Source organism: Ceratotherium simum, chromosome X (genome assembly GCF_057802395.1).
Source record: "Ceratotherium simum simum isolate JZ-2026a chromosome X, ASM5780239v1, whole genome shotgun sequence".
Taxonomy (NCBI): Eukaryota; Metazoa; Chordata; class Mammalia; order Perissodactyla; family Rhinocerotidae; genus Ceratotherium; species Ceratotherium simum.
Genome location: NC_141940.1, coordinates 69,046,537 through 69,053,201, shown reverse-complemented (window position 1 = coordinate 69,053,201; position 6,665 = coordinate 69,046,537). Strand labels below are relative to the sequence as shown.

At 40.3% G+C, this 6,665-nt stretch overlaps 1 pseudogene; it reads left to right on the top strand.

Moving 5' to 3' along the window:
- Nucleotides 1-5,288: 5,288 nt before the first annotated feature.
- LOC101401013 (trafficking protein particle complex subunit 13 pseudogene) lies at nt 5,289-6,053 on the top strand (annotated as a pseudogene).
- The last annotated feature ends 612 nt before the right edge of the window (nt 6,054-6,665 follow it).

Sequence of the window (6,665 nt, the reverse complement as noted above, 5' to 3'; positions counted from 1 at the left end):
TTGAGTCCCTCTAGAGAATTTTTCATTTCCAGTATTGCATTCTTCATTTCTGATTTGTTCTTTTTTATATCTTCCATTTCTTTGTTGACATTCTCACTGAGTTCATCCATTCTTCTCCCCAGATCAGTGAGCATCCTTAACACTCTTTGTTTGAACTCTCTATAGGGTAGGTTGCTCATTTCTGTTTCACTTAGTTTCTTTTCTGGGATTTTGCCCTTTCCCCTTACTTGGAACCTATTCCTTTGACTCCTCATTTTGCCTCTTTTCCTGTGCTTGTGTCTATGTATTAAGTAGGTCAGCTACATCTCCTGCTGTCAGAGAGGTGACTTATATAAGTGATGCCTTAGGAGGCCTTGCAGTGTGCTTCCCTCTCCTCTCCAGCTGCAAATGTTCCAGGAGCGACCCCTCTGTCAGCTACATGTGTCCTTCTGTTGTGGCGGGGTTGTTCTTAACGTAGTTGCCTAGCGAGCCTGAGCTATGCCCCTGGCCAGCTGTTGTAATGCTCATCTGCATATACTTGTTGTGGGCCCTTCATTCTCTTTATCGGGTGTGGGGTGTCCCAGCACAGTTGGCTGCAAGGTCTAATAGCACATTCCTGTTGTTGGATTTCTATTAAGTGAGTAGACCCCCAGCATGGCAGGTTGTTAGGCTCAGGGGCTTACAATTTCTATAAGCCCCTATACTTTAGGTCCCTTGTCAACTTTCTGAGGGTTGCAGCCGGGTGGGGCTGGCCTCAGGCACTGGAACACCCAGTAGTTTCAGGCTTTGGAAGGTGGCACCAACCCCCTATGTGGCTCTTTGAGAAGCACAAGTCTTCTGCAGCTGACAAGCCCCACTGCCCACAGGTCCACACACACAGTCAACAGTCCTGCCTTGTGTGTGCACCTCGACCTCCTGAAGTGGACACAGTTTCTCCAAGGCGGGAGCCCCACACTCTCCACCACCACTTCACACTCTCCACCCACTCCTTCTGCATGCCCTACCCCACAGATTTGGACCCAGTCACAAGGCTGTGGAGAATCCAGGCAGCTCCCTTAACAGGGCCACAAGTTGCTCCAAGGCTAGTTGTTGGCTAGGGCCAATCCCCAGAGTGGGCTGTCTCCCCTGGCTGAGCTGCATTACATCAGTGCTCTAGTGGGTGGGGCATACCCTGGGCTAGCAGGCCCCAGGGAGAACACCAATGGCGTCTGCCAGCATCCATGTCAACGCACCCACACCAGGTCACAAAATTGGCCGCCGCCAATGTCCCAGTCCCTGTAGAGGTCTCACCTCTCACTGAGATGTGCTCAGAGCCTATCAGGTGAGTCTCTTTTCCCTCAAGGCTGTGTGCCTTTCTTTCTGCTGATTTTAGATTGCTTTCTGAAATGGGTGAGTTTGTGTATTGGCCCTTTAAGAGCCTGTTTTAATTTCTTTGTGCACCAGCTTTTCTGTGAGTATTCCCCAATGTTTTAGTAGCAAGAAAAGTCAGATATTATGCCACTAGTCTTGATTATGCCAGGTCCAAAAAATGCCTATAGCGGGCACGGACCCCAGCTCAGGCCCCACTCCTCCACGCAGGGCTGTGTAGCTTTGGGCTGCTTCCGGGAGGCTGCAAAGCACTGCGACTTGTGAAGGTGGCATTTTTTCTCTCCAGAAGGGAATTTCTGTCTCTTCCACCTCAATTAGGATTGTCACTTGTTGCAGGAGGTCCTCTTATCCAGTTTTCACTTCTCTCTCAGGGGTAATTTTTCCAAGAGTAGTTGTAAACTGGCTGTGTCCATGGGAGGAGGTGAGTTCAGAGTCTGCCTACACCTCCATCTTGACTTCTCTGTCAGAAAACTTGTTTAAGGAAATGAAGTTTAAAACTTCCCAAATATTGGGAGGATTATAGGCATCCAGATACATAAGACTTAAAGGACGCCAGGTAAGATCAATCCAAAGAAGATAACTTCAGCCACATTATAATCAAATTGTCAAAAATTAAAGACAGAGAAAATTTGGAATGCAAGAGAAAACAGACTCATCAAATACATGGAGCCCCCATAAGGCTATAAGCAAATTTCTCAACAGAATCCTTGCAGGCCAGGAGGGAGTGTGATTATATGTTGAAAGTACCCAAAGAAAAAACTGTCAATAAAGAATACTACACCCAGAAAAAATGCCCTTCCAAAATGAAGGAGAGATAAAGACATTCCAAGACAAGCAAAATCTGAGGGGATTTATCAACACTAGAATTGCCTTACAAAAAAATGCTATAGGAATTTCTTCCAGTTGAAACAAAAGGACACTAAGTGAAAACATGAAGGTGTAAAACTCAATAGTAAAAGTAAATATGTACTCAAATTCACAATACTCTAATACTATAATGGTCATGCATAAATCACCTTTAAATCTACTATAAAAATATTAAAAATACCTATGGCTACAATATTTGTTAGTGGATACACAATATAAAATTTTGTAAAGTGTGACATCAATGGAATAAACTGTGGGAAAGGAGTAAAAGTGTAGAGTTTTTATACGCAATTGAGTTATGTTGCTATCAGTATAAAATAGACTGTTATAACTATAAGATATTTTATGTAAAACTCATGGAAACCACAAAGAAGAAACCTCTGGTAGATATACAAAAGTAAAAGGCATTGAATTAAATCATCCTATTACAAAAAATCAACAAATCACAAAAAAAGACAGCATGAGAGGAACAAAGGAAGAACAACACAGAAAACAATTAGCAAAATGGTAATAGAAAGATCTTACCTATCAATAATTACTTTAAATGTATATGGATTAAATTCTCCAACCAAAAGACATAAAGTGGCTGAATGGATAAAAAAACAGGATCCAACAATATGCCACCTACAAGAGACTCACTTAACCTTTAATAACACACATAAGGCTGAAAGTGAAGGGATAGAAAAAGATATTCCATGAAAATGGTAACCAGACAAGAGTAGAGGTGGCTATACTTAGACAAAATAGACTTTTGGTCAAAATAAGTTGAAAGAGACAAAAAGGTCACTAAATAATGATATTGAGGTCAATTCTTCAAAAGAATATCACAATTGGAAATATATATACACCCACCATTGGAACACCTAGATGTATAAAACAAATATGAAGTAAATGGAAATACAGACTGCAATACATTAATAGTAGGAGAATTCTATAACCCACTTAAACAATGGATAGCTCATTCAGACAGAAAATCAATTATGAAAAAATGGACTTGAACAACACTATAGAACAAATGGACATTACAGACACATACAGACTTTCCATCCAACAGCATCAGAACACACATTCTTCTCAAGCATACACAGAACATTCTCTAAAATAAAGCATACATTGGGCCAAACAAAAGTCTTAGAAATTTAAGAAGATTGAGATCATTTCAAGTATCTTTTCTGATCACAATGTTATGAAACTAAAAATCAATAAGAGGAGGAAAATTGGAATAGTCACAATTTTGTGGAAATTAATTTCACTAATCAGGTGGATAGGATGGCCCATTCTGTGGATATCAGTCAGGTTTCTTTGCTAGCCACACCTCTCATTTCCCAGGGGGCTCGTGAACAAAATGGCTATGGTGGCAGGGATGGAAGTTATTGATGGATTTTACAATATATCAACTTTGCTAGGATGAACTACATTTCCCAGAATTCCATGTGTTACATGTTTCCAGTTAGAGTGGGCCAGAAGGGAGATTCTCTCAAGATTTTGGAAGGTGGAAGGGAGGCAGCAGGCATGTTGTAACATAAACACATTTTTGCTTATCTGCTGAGTCAACTCAGGATGAAGCAGCAGCTGAGCCAGTTATATATATATAGCTCTAGGACAAAGGGCCCCCACTTCTGCAGGATACTATCACCACCAAACTCAAAGTCATCAATACTGGACATGGGTTTCAGTCCATCCTGTTATCTTCCAGCTTGTGTTCATGAGATTCCAGCCTTCTCATGATCTTCCTGCCTGCCCATTGGGCTTCAACCACTGGCATCAGATGCGGAGACAGCATTATAGGGACTGCTAGCCCCCATAATTGTGTGAGCCATATCCCTATAATAAATATCTATATGTCTGTCTATCTATCTATCTATCTATCTATCTATCTATCTATCTATCTATCATCTACCTATCTATCTATCTATATCTCTTACTAGTTCTACTTCTCACATTGAACTCTGGCTGACATAGGAGTTGTTTGGTGGCCAGGTCCTTTCCTCTGTGCAGCGTCCTTCTTGACTGCCTGTTATCCACAGTGACTACATCTAGTGGGTGTATTATTCATGTTATCTTAAATTGTCTGTATTTTATGCTTTTACATCTTGGAGCCTTGATAGCCAGTCAGAAACTGCCCTTCCCAGAGTAAGATAATTCCTCTAGATAGCACATGACTCCCCTGTGAGAATGCCTTTCATATGCAAACCAACCAGTCCAGAGCCCATACCAGCCAACTACCTTCTTTATGGAACTCTCATAGTTTGAGCCACTATCCCCCTGCCTTAATATCACCTCAGGTACAGGTACCAGGCAACTGGAGGATGTCCCTACAACCAGGAGCCTGCTGACATTATTCAAACTAGCCAATCCTAATCTGATTACTCCCCTCTACCTTGCTTTTCCCAGAGAAATCCCAATAAAGACTTGTACCCATGCATTACCCTCACTCCTTCTGCCTCCTAACTGACCCTGGTGCATCTGTGTGGCATGCCATGCCCCCTCCTCTTCGGAACAATAAGTAATAAACTCTTCTCTCAAAAGCAGTTGTATCCATGTCTGTCATCTTTCCATATCTGATTAAAACTAACCCCAGGTGCTTTTTAAAACAGTGGGGCAAAATTGTGGTGAAAATGGAAGTGAGTCCACCCAGACAGGAGATCTTTCTGACATTCAAAATGATGCTGTCTAATAAGAATACTTTATGCACCAACTTTCCAATCACATGTGAAAATAGTGACTTACTTGGTAGTTTCTCTGACCAGCTCATGACAGGTGGTCCTCCACCACAAATGTCAATGTTTGAGGGAAAGGTTGACTTTATCATAAATCCTTAGAACTACATATCTGAGGGAAAAAAATTCTATTTATATTAGAATTCCCAATGATTGCAATTAAGTTGTAAAAAATCATATTGAAAACAATGATCAGACAAGTACTCAGCCTTTACATCTTTCGGTATCCATGGCTACTGTGGCAGAACTTGCATCTAATTGTTGTATTGATGATGTCATTCATGACAAAATAATGGACATTGGAAGAGTTGCCTCTGTGGGTTAGGTATCTATTCAACACACTGTGGAGGAAAGATGTTTTTTAGGAAACTGTGCTTATTTTCTTTCCACACACCATTGGAAGTTAAAACCAAGTTTTACAATTCAGAGATGAGTGACTTATTTCTTGAAGTCCAGATTCAGAACATTTCATCTTCAACTGTCTTTATACAAAAGGTTTCCTTAGAACCATCTGAAACGTACACTGGGGCAGAATTAAATACTATCAATCAGGCTTGAGAAGATGAATGTACCTTTGGAACGAGAACATTTTTGCAATCAATGGAAGGACGCCAGTATTTATATCACCTTCAGCTCAAGCAGGAATTTTCAGAGAAAGCTGGTACCATTAGGGGACTAACAGAAATGGGAAAATTGGATATAGTATGGAAAAGAAATCCAGGTGAAATGGCAATACTACAGACAATCCAACTTGAAAAAGAGGCTCTAGTTTATGGAAACATAAGGCTGTCTTTGGAGACAATACCAGATACTGTAATTCTAGAAGAGCCTTTTCATATTACCTGTAAGATAACAAACTGCGGTGATAGGAAAATGAAATTGGTTTTGAAGATGTGTGATACAGATTCTATTCATTGGTGTGGAAGTTCAGGAAGGTATCTTGGAAAGCTGCCTCCCAGTTCATCTCTCTGCTTTAGCCTGACACTACTGTCCTTAAAACTGGGACTGCAAAACGTCTCTGGCATATGGATAACAGACAAATTATTAAAGAAAACATATGTCTGTGATGATGTTGCAAAAGTCTGTGTAATACCTTCCATGATTAAAATGAAAAGCTGAAGAAAATTTCCAGTGTTATGCTTTTCAGGGAGTTTCACAGAAAAGCTTGTGTCAGCAGCAAAATGATCAACTAATAGCAAATAAACATGCAGATTATTTTCATTTACTTCCTTTGAGACCATAAATGCCTTTGAGAATTAAACATTTGTTGATTTCAAAAAGAACAATCTGTTGATTTTCATCTTATATAAAGTACTCCTTAATTCTATACTTGTGTATTTCCTAATGTTTATGACCTCATTAAGGTCATTTCAGGTGTCATTGGACTTGTTTTTAGAATGAAGCCACCACTTAATAATGACTTTAGGGGCCATCCCTGTGGTATAGCAGTTAAGTTCGTGCACTCTGCTTCAGCAGCCCGGGGTTCACTGTGGCAGGCATCCCACATAAAATAGAGGAAGGTGGGCACAGATGTTAGCTCAGAGTCAATCTTCCTCAGCAAAAAGAGGAGCATTGGCAATAGATGTTAGCTCAGGGCTGATCTTCCTCACCAAAATAATAGCATTTGACACTTTCTGTTTCAGTAAAGCTGGTATTAGAGATTCTAGAATCTTAGAAGTATATTGATAATTTAATTAAAATAATTATTATAGTTTACTTGGTAATATTTCA